The following is a 13,024-nucleotide window of genomic DNA, read 5'->3' on the forward strand; positions in this document are numbered from 1 at the left end:
TGGTCTTTTGGAAATTGCCTGTTTATAGCTTTTGTTGATTTTGCTATTGGGATTGCTTACTGACCTCCAGAAATTTCATATGTATTCTACTTAACAATCCCTCATGGATTTTAGACATCGCAAATATCTTTATCTACTTTTTTAGCTGTCCTTTAACTTTATCCATAGAATCCCTCCTTGAACAGAAGTTTTAAATTTGTTGCATTCTCTCTTTGTTTGCCTTTATCCATGCCAAACAAAACTGACTCCTTTTACTGGTTTTGTAAACTAAATGACATGATAACATCTTTTTGATGACTTGTTCTCTGTTCACTTGCTCTTCAGCTGTTGTATATTATTTTTTTCTAAATCCAGTCAACTGTGCAATCATGTGTTTAGCAAAAATCAGGGCCGGAAATGGCAGGCTTTATTTTATAAGAGAAAAACTGCAACTAATCAGGAACATTTGGGACATCAGCACATTTCCTTATAGTCAAGCTATTCACATGTGGATGTGATGAATGGTTGGGCCAGAAGTTACACATCCCTCTCACCTCATGGCTCTCTTAGGGGACCTGCTGAGATGTATGAGGGCAAGTGACAAACAGCTCTTTAGCCAGTAGGATGAGAGCAGGTGGGTCTAATCTCATGGGGGTATTTTGAGGGGTGCGTGTTTACTGAATCATACAATGTGAGAGCTGGAAAGGACTTCTGCGATCATCCAGTTCTATACCCTCACTTCACAGGTGCAGGAACTAAGACCTAGGGAAATAAAGGGGCTTGTCCAAGTCATTGGGTTGTCAGTGAATTGCTGAGACTAGAACACAGATCTCTTGATTTCCATTTTGTATATTTCACTTTTTTTTTTAAACCTTACTTTCTGTTTAATTCGTTTTGCCAAACAAACACAGTGAAAACTTTAGTCTGACTAATTGTACAGAAAATAGAATTTTTAACCAGTAGCAAACATAACAGGATAAACCTAAGTCTCTGGCAAGCTGGATCTTAATCAGCAGGTCACCTAGATCCCCTTGTAGATGGCCTCCTGGGGAAGGAGGTCCTCGTAGGCAGAAGCACAGATCTGCCAGTCCCCATCAGAATCACAGGCTGCACCTGGGAAGGAAAAGCATGAAAAGGAGGAGAACTGATGTTACTTGTATCTCTTATCACTACACACAGAAGAGTTGTCTCAATGCTTGGGCTTTCCCCAAGAGGATGTCAGAAATCTTTTTTTTTTTTCCTGAGTGCTCTGGATCAGAGCTTGGACTTAATCCAGGAAATCAGATCCCCAGATACCTCCAGAATTTGGACCATTCAATCTGTAAGCCCACCTCTTGCCATCCTAGGGTAGTCTCTGTCTCATTCCTCCAATGTTCCATGCTCTACTCAGCTTTGACCCTTTGCTCATGCTGCAGTCATGCACAGGCATACCTAGCATTCCTTTCCCTATTCTTCCCGCCCATCTCACTTTTCAAGTCTCTTCATCTAGGCTCAGTCCTACTTCCTCCCTACCACTACTAACCAACATTAATATCTCACTTCTTTAGGTTGATATATCATATGTGATCTGCACAAGTACAATGACATGCTGCTTTTTTTTTCAGCAATGTTCCTGTGTACAACTCCCTGAGCAAGTCATTCAATGTCTCTGTACCTTATTTAGTTTACTTACACACGCAAAAAGAAGAGTTGATCAAGATCATTTCTGAAGACACTTCTATATCTAACATTCTATGTCGCCTTACAATTTTAAACTACCAAAGCCAAAGGACTCTGCCTTATATTTCTCTTCTGATTTCCTTAGTCTAGTGCTTCTCAACTGGGGACAGTTTTTCCCCAGGAGACATTTAACATTTGAGGCTAATATTTGGAGCAGAAGGTCCTGCTAGCATCTCATGTATAGAGGCCAGGGATGCTGCTAAACATTCTACAATGCACAGGACAGTATCTTCCTACCCACAAATGGATTACCCAGCTCAACATTTCATGAAAGGTTGAAAAACGTTACCTTATTAGTCTCAAACCCAACATCATAGACACACTTTTACCTTTCAGTCAAAGACAAATGCCCTCATAAAAGGGATCCTATTGGATATGGAGCTGTCATGGAGATAAGGGTGTGGGAAGAAAAAGAAGTGAACACCTATGCAAAACTAATGCTAAGTCAGAGGAGAGAATCTAATTTCCCTTAGTCAAGAGGAATAGGAGAGAGTACAGTGAAGAAGGAAATGCTAGATGGATGAAAACTGCAAGCTGAGAAATTATTTATTTGTAGGAGGTGTTGATTTAAATAGCTCATTTTCTAGGTATCTCTGGGGGACTAGTGGTGAATAGTAATGATAATATTGGAACACATAAAGGAAACTTCTGGGAACTATAATTTATGTTGTCAAGAAGATATGTGTTTATAGCATCCTCATTCTTACCTTCCCTTGAAATAAAGTCTGGATGATTAAAGGAGCTTTAATTTATAGAGGAGGCAAGAAGTTGGTCTCAGGGACTCTGAACTGTGATGTCCAAACAAATCACAGCCTCTCTTTCCAGACCCTTACTCAGGGTTTTCTGGGATTAGGGATGATGGATGTCTATTGCTTTTGGTGAGTCCTCCCAGCCTTTGCCTTGGCTGTGTTCCCCAAATTCTCCCTCATTATGCCATGTTTGGCTTTCCTTTTAGGTTGCAACGTACAAGAAAGCCAAATAGTTATTTCTTTATCACCCATGCCCACCCCCAACCCCACTCTCCATTATTAAATAAATATAATAAGAAACATCCTAGATATATAAAATAGAAAGCTCTCCAGGAAGTTGGGATGGGAGGGGAGGGAGGAATCCTTGACCCAAAAACTCTCTTGAGAGGGACACCATTATTTTTAATCTCGTATCTCAAACACTTGGCAGGAGATTGCGTTATTAGTTCTCCTGGCTACCAGAGGTATCTGGCAAGGTTTCTGTTTAGATTTCGCCTGGAGAAGAAATGCCTAAGTTAAACATTAAAATTCATGAGAATATTTCAGTTCCTTATAAACTCTTCTGATCACAGTCACTTTAAGTGAGGTGTCATTTGTGGCTCCTCACTGAGGAAAAGCTCTCCTGAGGGGACTTCCAGCAGTTCATTTCGGGAGATTGCTGAGTCTATGCTCAACAACCTTGCATTGTAAAACAGGCTGAAAGATGTATGTTAGCAACACTTATGAAATATTTTTTTGTGGTTTAGGTTCCTCCTTGTGGCATAGGATTATAAATTGGATCCATGGAAAAATGGGTGCTTCTCACCTAGTCATGCCTGAGTTTTGTCCCCTCCCCCCCCCCCCCCCCCCGCCCAGGTTTTCCAATAAAAGAAAAATCAAATAAGGGAATTGAAGCATCTCTTTCTCTTTTTAAAACTTTCCTGTAAAGGTCTTTGGGGAAATATGCTGGGGCAAAGGCTGTCATGGTAACCAGTGCTAAGCTCTATATATAATAGAGGTTTGATAAATGTGTATTACTGCTGTGTTGATAAGTTTTTTTAAGTTTTGTTTTGTTTTGGCAGATGAATGTATGACTTCTCCTTATAAAATGATCTGGGAAACACACAGTTATGAAAAGATAAAGGCTATAAGTGTGACTGCACATTTTTGTGGCTCAATCATCATTTCTATCAGTCTGGAATTTTGGATTTTGCATCCATTCTTCAAAGTTGCCTCTTTCACTTTTCCTCTTGCTTTTCCTGTACACCAAATAGCAACCGAGAGTAAAAAACTTGAATTACCCCCATAAGTCCCTCTGAGATCAACACCTGCATTGGTGGGTCCCCGTTTGGGATCTTTTCCCTCTTTCCCCTTTTGTGATTATTTTTTAAATGTAATGCCAAAGAGTCTGTGCAGCTCTTTGTTTGGTTTCTGGTTTTGCTTTCATAGATCTTTCATGCTTACTTGGTTTCAGACTGGTTTTACAAGAAGCTACCAATAAAGCTCAGAATGGGAAGAGATGAGTAAATTCTTACTCTGAAGGCAGGGTTTGTGGAAAGAAACAAAGGGAGATCCCCTTTACACTTTATGAGAATGCATAATTTAGCAAGGCTCTACTTAAAAGTGCTCCTGGTCTGTATAGAAAGGCATGGCTCAGCTACTAGCTACCTTCTTGTAATAATTAGGAAATTGTTTTTGCTCATCAGTTGATTTTTGAGCATCTCACTGTGATTCTGTTCTTTCTGTAAATATGGAGGATAACACCTTTTGCCAATAACCTGAAGAAACATGTGGTAGGGAGTTTCTAACATGGGCCCCAAGACTCTGCACCTCTCCCTTCCATGCAGATGTCCTGTGTAATAAATATGTAGAACTATGGGGAGCCTGGGTGGCTCAGTTGTTTTAAGCATCTGACTCTTGATTTCAGCTGGGGTTGTGATCTCAGGGTCATGAGATTGAGCCCTGTGTCAGGCTCTATACTCAGTGGGGATTCTGCTGGGATTCTCTCTCTCCCTCTCCCTCTGCTCTCCCCCCTCTCAAATAAGTAAATAAATCTTTAAAATAAATAAGTTAATATGTAGGACTATGACTGAAGGATTTTACTCCTGTGTTAGGGTATGTTATAGGTCACAGCCGACTTTAAGGGAAATAATTTGGTCGGCCTAACCTAAATACATGAACTTTTTCTTCTTTTAAGATTTTATCTATTTATTGGGAAGAGAGAGAGAGAGAGGGAGAGAGAGAGCATGAGCAGGGGGAGGGACAGTGGGAGAGGGAAAAGCAGACTCCCCACAGAACCTGATGTGGGGCTCTGTCTCAGGACAGTAGGATCATGAACTGAGCCAAAGGCAGACACTTAACCAACTCAGCCACCCAGGCACTTACATGAACATTTTAATAGCAGAGAGACTTTTTGTTTGTTTGCTTGTTTCTCCCCAATCAGTTGCAGAAGACAGAGGAGAGATTTGAAGCAGGAGACAGATTTGATGCATTTTGACCAACCCGAGAATGGAGGGGGCCACAGTGTAAAGTATGTAGGTGACCTCTAAGAGCTGAATATGGTTCCCAGCTGACAGACCTCAGCCTACAACCAGGAAATGAATTCTGCCAAAGAGCAGAGAGTTTAGAAAAGGCCACAAAGCTCTGGAGGAGAGTGCATTGTCACCTGACACCTTGGTTTCAGTCAGGTGAGACCTGGAATAGAGAATCTAGCCACACTGTGTCCAGACTGCTGACCTGTGGAAATTGTAAGATAATAAATTTGCGTTGTTTCATGCCACTAGGTCTAGAGCTTAAGCCTTCCATTTGACACAGCAATGAAAAACTAATATGAAGGAGGAGAAAGCCTTTGAGACACGAAAGCAAAGTAAAACCAACATTCATATCTTTGGTTTTAGAACAGTTATTGTGATGGTTAAGGATATGTTTCAAATTGACTAGACTTCATGTTACCATGAAGCTATGTTGTGGATGGAATTAACATTTATGATGAGTTGACTTTAGGTAAGGGAGATTACCCTCCAAAATATGAGTGGCCTCACCCAATCATTTGAAGGCCTTAAGAGCAAAAACTGAGGTTTCCCCGAGAAGGAGGAATTCTGCAAGTGTACAACATTGAAATCCTGCCGAAGTTATGGATTTCATTCAGACTTCCAGCCCCTACAATTCCACAAGCCAGTTCCTGAAAACAAATCTCTTTATATGTATCCATTGGTTCTGTTTCTCTGGAGAACCTTAACTGATGCAGTCATTAAACTAAGTCATTAGGTGCATGCAGATGGATGAGATGTGCTGGGTGTTAACATGAAGACAGTGGGGTGCCAAAAATTGTAACTGGCCAACAGCACTGACCTAGTACTGTCAGATCTTTTGATGTTTTTCAAAAGAAGCCAGAAATCCAGAATTTTACTCAAAGTTGCCTGAATTCTGAATGTAGGTTACTAGTTCAAAAACATATTTTTAAAACACATGAGTATACTGCAAGGAAATCATCAAACATATCCTTAATATGGGTTGTCCTATAAGACACATTATCCTGGTTCCTTCAATAAGTCAAAGTCATTTTAAAAAGAAAAGAAAAGAGAAGAGAAGAAAAGACCAGCCTGGGGGACTGTTGTAGATGAGAAAGATTAGAAGACACTTGGCAAACGTGTTGACCAAATGCAATAAGTGTCTTTGGAGCCTGTCTTGAAGAAAATCACCCATAATAAGCATCTTGGGGACAGTTGTGGAAATTTGAGTATGGACTGATGACATTAAGAGTTTCTAGTTAACTTATTTGGGTGTGATAATGGTATTGTGAATATATAGGGAAGTTCTAAATTTTTTTAGAGATACATACTGAGATATTTACACAGGAATATCTGTAATTTACTTAAAATTCCCTTCTCTCTATCTGCACACACACACACACACACACACACTGATTTTAATCTAGTTCCTGGATACATGTGTGCTTAAAGCTACTGAGTAGAATAGATCACACGTAATATGTGGATGCCACTGGGGTCCCAATTTGCAGTTGTGGCCTATACAGTTGGATCAAAGAACTGCAAGTCATTTGCAGATTAACTAGTCTTCTTTAACAGTGCTTCTATGATGGTGGTATGGCCAGCCTATCATTGTATATTTATATATGCCTCTCCCTCTAGACATGAGTTCTTCTTCGGCTGCAAGGGGACTTATTGACCTATGTGTTCCTGATGTCCATGCATAAGTGAGAATTTCTGCTGAATGGATAAGGTCCAGGATATATACAACATTAATTATAGGAAGAAGATAATGATAATAGCCAACATTAATTGAGCCCTTAAAATGTTCTAGGCTAAGAACCTCACAACAAGCACATGAATTAGATTGAATTAGATTCTAATAGTAGTAGCAGTTGGTCCTCTTTTACTAGTGAAGAAGGTGACACCCTCTGATGATTGGAAATTTGCTCCAGGCCGCACAGCAAGAAGTTGAGGCTAAGCAGCCTGGCCCCAGGGCTCTCCTTGAAAACAATTCCCTTTCATTCTTCTGAAGTCTCCACAGCTGTCTAACATATAAAAGTTCACTAAAATCAATCTTGGAGCATTCTGTGTGACAAACAAGGGAATTTCAGAAAGAACCAGCCATGGGAGATAGGAGGCTGCACTGTGAAACCTCATGCACCTGAGCAGAGAAGCAGCTTCTGCAGATTCCACAGAGCCAGCACTGGGATGCCAGGAGCAGCCGGAGCTAAGAGGGCCCTTGATGCCTGTGCTCTAGGATAGCCTGACCAGGACACAGGTGAGTGAGCCACCTCCCTTCCCAGGGCCCCAGGCAGTGGCCATCCTGCTTTCTTCTAATAGCCCAATGGCCTGCCTGGGCCCAGGGGTAGGGGGTGGGGAGGGTGGGGGAATGCAATGTAGGGGTAAGGGGGTGGGGATGGGGGTATTGGCCCCACTGAGTGTTAACTTCCGGAAAGAATAGTTCTGCTGTCTGCCAGGCCACCTGGGATCCCAGGGAACCTTAGCAGGTCATCTCACGAGGAAATGGGAGCAAGATTAATTGTGATGGTTTCATGACCACCCCCAAAAAAATCACCCCCAGGCTCATTTTAAAATTATGCCGTACATATTTCTAGAGACATTGTAAATAGAGCAGATTTGTTTAAATTTTTTGCTGTTGACTGGTCAGGAAAGAGAAAAAAAAATGTAAAACCAGGGGATCCCTGGGTGGCTCAGCGATTTAATGCCTGCCTCTGGCCCAGGGCATGATCCGGGAGTCCTGGGATGGAGTCCCACATCGGGCTCCCTGCATGGAACCTGCTTCTCTCTCTGCTTTTCTCCCTCTGCTTCTCCCTCTGCTTCTGTCTCTCTCATGAATAAATAAAATCTTAAAAAAAAAAAAAAAAAAGTAAAACCAAGTGTCAAGGATTGGAGTTTCCACCAAACTGTCTGCTGGATATGGTGTCCTTCACATTGAAACCTTCATTGCTGGAGGAGCTGACGCTGGGTCTCTGATGCTAAAAATATGGTCCCTTGTGCCTGCTAGTTCTTCTCCCATCTCCTCAAGCCTGGTGCATTCACCTGTCCAGAATACTGTTAGCAAAGCTCCTTACACAGAGACAGGAGATATGTATGATGATCTCGTTTATAAATGAATGAAAATTTTTGCATTTTACATGTGGTTTGGGCTAGACTAATAGTGTCCTACTGCTGCTGTTATAAATGATCCCAAATTTAGCAACTAAAAACAGCATACATTCATTATCTTATAGTTCTGGAAGTCAGAAGTCCAAAATTGGCTTTGCTAAGCTAAAATCAAGGTTTGGCAGGGCTTATTTCCTTTGGAGGTTCAAGGATTGGGGAGAATCCATTTCCTGACCTTTTCCAGTTTCTGCCTGCATTCCTTGGCTCTGCAGCCCTTTCCTCCATCTTCAAAGGCATTAGAGTAGTATCTTCAAATCTCTGGCTCTAACTCTCTGCTTCCCTCTTCATATTTTCTGCTCTCAGAACAGAGAGTCCTGCCTGTCTCTTATGAGGACCTTGCAATTATGTTGGGCCCACCCAGTTAATCCAGAATCATCTCAACATCTCAAAATCCTCAACTGAATCACACTTGTGAGGTTCCTTTTGCCATGGAAACTAACATTCACAAGTTCTAGGGAGTAGGACATGGACATCTTTAGGGGGCAATTATTCTGTCTAACATAATTATTATTTGGAATAGACAATAAGGTATTGTCTACCCTTCAGAGAAAAAGGTGTTTATTCTTTTGCTTGGAATCTAGGTCAAGTCCAGTTGACTTTTCGTTACAGCCTAAACAGTTCTTTTTATTCAGCACCACATGCTCCCTAGTTGTGGTTAACTAGTTGCCTGTTAACTATAAACATTTTTTTGTTTTTGCTTGTCTTACCAGAACTGCTCTTTCCAATTTCTAAGCCCTAACTTATTCCTCCCCCACTCCCATTATAAGCTGTCTTCCGGTATTTTTCTTTTCTTTTCTTTCTTTCTTTCTTTCTTTCTTTCTTTCTTTCTTTCTTTCTTTCTTTCTTTCTTTCTTTCCTTCCTTCCTTCCTTCCTTCTTCTTTCTTTCTTTCTTTCTTTCTTTCTTTCTTTCTTTCTTTCTTTCTTTCTTTCTTTCCTTCTTTCTTTCTTTCTTTCTTTCTTTCTTTCTTTTTTTTTTTTTTGCAAATTTTGGGGACAAAACTCATTAAGAATTTAACTACTTAGATGAAATAGGAGTGGCCATTTTAAAAGTATATAATCATGACTAAAAGAACCATGCCTAATAAAACCTGTCTGTGCATATTCACCATTATTTTTGAAAGTAGCCATTTTTTTTTCTTCTGTGTTTAAAGGAGCACAAGGGCTTTAATTTTTCAACGCAAGGAAAAACAAAATAATCTCCCTATGAAGGTAAAAGCTGCCTTGATGTTTTGACATTTTCAAACAGATTAGAATTTTGGAACTGTCAGTCTAAGGTCAAAGATCATCTGGAGACCAATTCCAAACAAGTTCAGTGATACATACATTTTTTAAACCTCATAAATACTTAGGATTTGTATGGTAAATATAAAATATGAATACCTGTTTTCATAAGTAAAAGGGACTATTTTGTATGAGATAGATTTCCTTTTACAGAATGTCTTATCTATTTTAAGATGCGAAATGTAAGGTCTTCCATTTACAGTAAGCAGTGGAGTCCATATGAACATACAAGCTGGCTATTTGTATATTGGGGGAGAGAAGGGAAATTCCTATGAGAGTTGCTTTTTCCAAATTGAGTATTGACATAAAATTATCTTCAGTTTGTAAATTACCATTGACTATGTTTTTAGTTCAAATATTTCTTTTTTCTTGTCACAAATAGCTTTAGTGTTTTCCTTGGAATTTGAATTAGTCCAAGCTGTTCGCAAACATTTTGGTATGTGTAAATCCAAGAGAGTTATAGTAAGATAGAGTATTTTGGGACATGTGGACAAAATATTTCTGTGATTTTTCAGCTAATTTAGAAGAGCACCTGAAATCTGCAGGAATGGAAATGTATCCATTTTTAAAAACCGATGTAATTCTTTTTTTTTTTTTTTTAAACCGATGTAATTCTTATCTGTGCCTTCCTTTGTATTTTCTCCATCCACCCACACTCCATAAACCCTCAACCAAACACAGGCAGGAATAGAATGCTACTCTCTTTCTTCCAGAGCAGATTGCCAAAGATCACATCATTGATTTGGAATTCAGAATGCGAAGAGCTACTCCTTAATAAAATTAGGATAAGACCTTAGTTAGCACATACTTGAAAAAGTATTGTAGGTCTCTGAAGAGAGGCTATATTTCCCATTAGGTTGTTTTGCTAACTAATTATTATTTGGATTCAAGGAAGATATGACAAAAATAGGAGGGAGTGTAGCCTCTCAGTCCCTTCAGTGCCCTGGATCCAGAGCAATGGTAAAAAATAAAAGACAATTTGACAAATTCCCAATACTATTTTTCACTTATTCACCCAGTCATTTAGATTGAAGAAGGGATAGTTAAGAGAGCTTTTCAAATATTTGGAAAGAAAAAAGATTGATCCCTACATTCACCCTAGATGAATGAATAATTTACAAAAAGTCAACAACAACAACTCCCAAGGATGAGTATTGGTGAAATAGGAAAGGCCTTTCTAAACATAACATAAAACCAGCAAGTTCTACAAGAAAAGAGCTACAGATTTGACTACATGAAAATTTAAAATATCTACATGGCTAAACAGGTCCTTGAAACGTTAAAGGACAAATTTCAAAATGTGCAACATATATAGCAGATGAAAGAGTTTATATTTCTAATATATAAAAAACAAGGGAATAAACAAATAGAAAAGAAATACTAATAAGCAATAAACTGCTAATATAATGTAAATTAAAACACAAATCTTATCTGCACAGATATAGGTATACAAACACACATACTTGATTTTGAAAATAAGATTTTTTTAAAATAAATAGCCAGCTTTTTAAAAAATATTTTATTTATTCATGAGAGACACAGAGGGAGAAGCAGGCTCCATGCAGGGAGCCTGATGTGGGACTCGATCCTGGACCTCCAGGATCACGCCCAGGGCCAAAGACAGGCGCTCAACTGTTGAGCCACCCAGGCATCCCAGCAAATCAGATTTGACAAAATTATAAACAATCCAATAATGTCAAATGTCTGATGTTTGTGAAAGTGGGAGAAAGTGAGAATGGTGATTCTCATAACCTTTTTGGAAGAAATTTGATAATGTCTCTTGAAGATAATAATATGCTTTCACTTCAGTGTTACCTGGTGGTCTCAGTCAGTGGAGCCTGTGACTCTTGATCTTGGGGTTTCAAGCCTCCCATTGGGTGTAGAGATTGCTTTAAAAAATTTTTTTTGAATCTAAAAAAAAAAATAAAAGAAGAATATTGTGCTTTCCTTCTATGGAGCAGTTCTTCTCTTAATAGATGAGAGCTTGACAGGGATGTTACAGAGGAATTCTGGCACCAGGCAGGGAGCTCAACCCCTTCATGTTTTTTGTCCCTGCAGTGCTGAGAACCTGTTTAGGACAGAAAGTAACTCGTACTTTTCTAGATGCAGAGCAGATCCCTCCTCTTTTCTAGTTGATTTGAGTCTCCATAACTGGAATGGGTTTTTAATGATGAGACCATCAGGACTGACTCTGCTCAGAGACCATCTTGTTCTGTCCTCACTTGTGAGGATCCCATGTCGACATGGGGTAGGATGAAAGTTGGCATAGGAAGACATGTCCCTGGTATGCTAAAGATGAGACAGCAAGAAAGTAATATTTTCATATCTGAGTAGTTTAATTAATGTTGAGATGCCACTGGGTAACTTTGTAAGTAATAGAACATAGGGAACACTAAATGCAGGACAACTTGGGGGAGAATGTACCTATTTTCTGGGTACTTTTACTCTTAAATAAATAAGACTATTTACCTTAGTGTTTTATTTTGCTCTCTTATGGATCAGAAATTCTAAAATTCTATGTTTGTCATAGAGATAGTAGCTAACCCTACAGTGGTAATCATATTGCAATATATAAATGTATCACATATCACATCAACACACTGTATGCCTTTAACATACACAATGCTAGGGATGCCTGGGTGGCTCAGCAGTTGAGCATCTGCCTTTGTTTGGCTCAGGGTGTGATCCCGGAGTCCCTGGATTGAGTCCCTTGATTGAGTCCCACATCGGTCTCCCAGAGAGGAGCCTGCTTCTCCCTCTGCTTATGTCTCTGCCTCTCTCTCTCTTTCTCTCTCTCTGTCGCTCATGAATAAATAAAATCTCTTAACAACCCCCCCCCCAAAAAAAAACCATACACAATGTTTATAGGCCAATTACATCTCAATTTTTAAAATCTACAATGAAAATTTTTTTAAAAATCTATGTTTACTTGGGATAATTTGTTTCATGTTATATCCAAGAGAAGACAACACTGTAGCTAAGAATTTTCAGAAGACTAAATGCTGTAACTCTCCCTTCTCTTTTCTTTCCTCTTTTCTTTCTTTCTCCCTTCTTCCCACTTTCTCTTTTACCAGACCAAGAACACTTAGAAAACACCTAACTGTGGTGGTTTACCATTATTACATCAGAAGTCCCCTTCCTAAGATTTATATTCCTTTATATTCCTGAGTATTAACCTAAGGGAGATGCAAGCAACTACTATCCGCCACTCATGTACACACAGATACAAGGCATTACTGAACCACCAGGAGTCCTGAGTCAGGTCTTTGGGCTGATCCCAGCAGGTCAAACTTTACATGAAAGGAGAGGGAGGGTGGTACATTCACATCGCATTACTAAACACCTACGTAGGGTCTGGAATCCTGTGAGAGCAAAGGAGCTTGGAAGCATTTCTATAGCATATTTGAATGTTTAAAAAATAGAATAAGGCAAAACAGGATTTCAAAATGAGAGAAAATAGCTTTAGATGGCTTATCTCCTCCATTTGAATTAAATTGACTATAACTAATTAACTTTTTACCTCAGTTCAAATACTACTCATTCCTTCTTGTTTGACCTTGTTTTTGCTCACCCTTTCCCCTCCTCCTCCCCAGTCAGTGTTGCTTCTGGATTTTCTCTATGAGGTCACATCATCACATTGA

At 39.5% G+C, this 13,024-nt stretch overlaps 1 long non-coding RNA gene across 1 annotated transcript; it reads right to left on the bottom strand.

Moving 5' to 3' along the window:
* Window positions 1-837: 837 nt before the first annotated feature.
* LOC140609487 (uncharacterized) lies at window positions 838-11,307 on the bottom strand. The gene is made up of 2 exons (XR_012011310.1): window positions 11,199-11,307; window positions 838-1,092 (listed from the first exon to the last, which is right to left on the bottom strand). It is a non-coding gene; the product is annotated as an uncharacterized lncRNA (long non-coding RNA).
* Between the last annotated feature and the right edge of the window lie 1,717 nt (window positions 11,308-13,024).

The sequence above is a fragment of the Canis lupus genome, chromosome 18 (assembly GCF_048164855.1).
Source record: "Canis lupus baileyi chromosome 18, mCanLup2.hap1, whole genome shotgun sequence".
Taxonomy (NCBI): domain Eukaryota; kingdom Metazoa; phylum Chordata; class Mammalia; order Carnivora; family Canidae; genus Canis; species Canis lupus.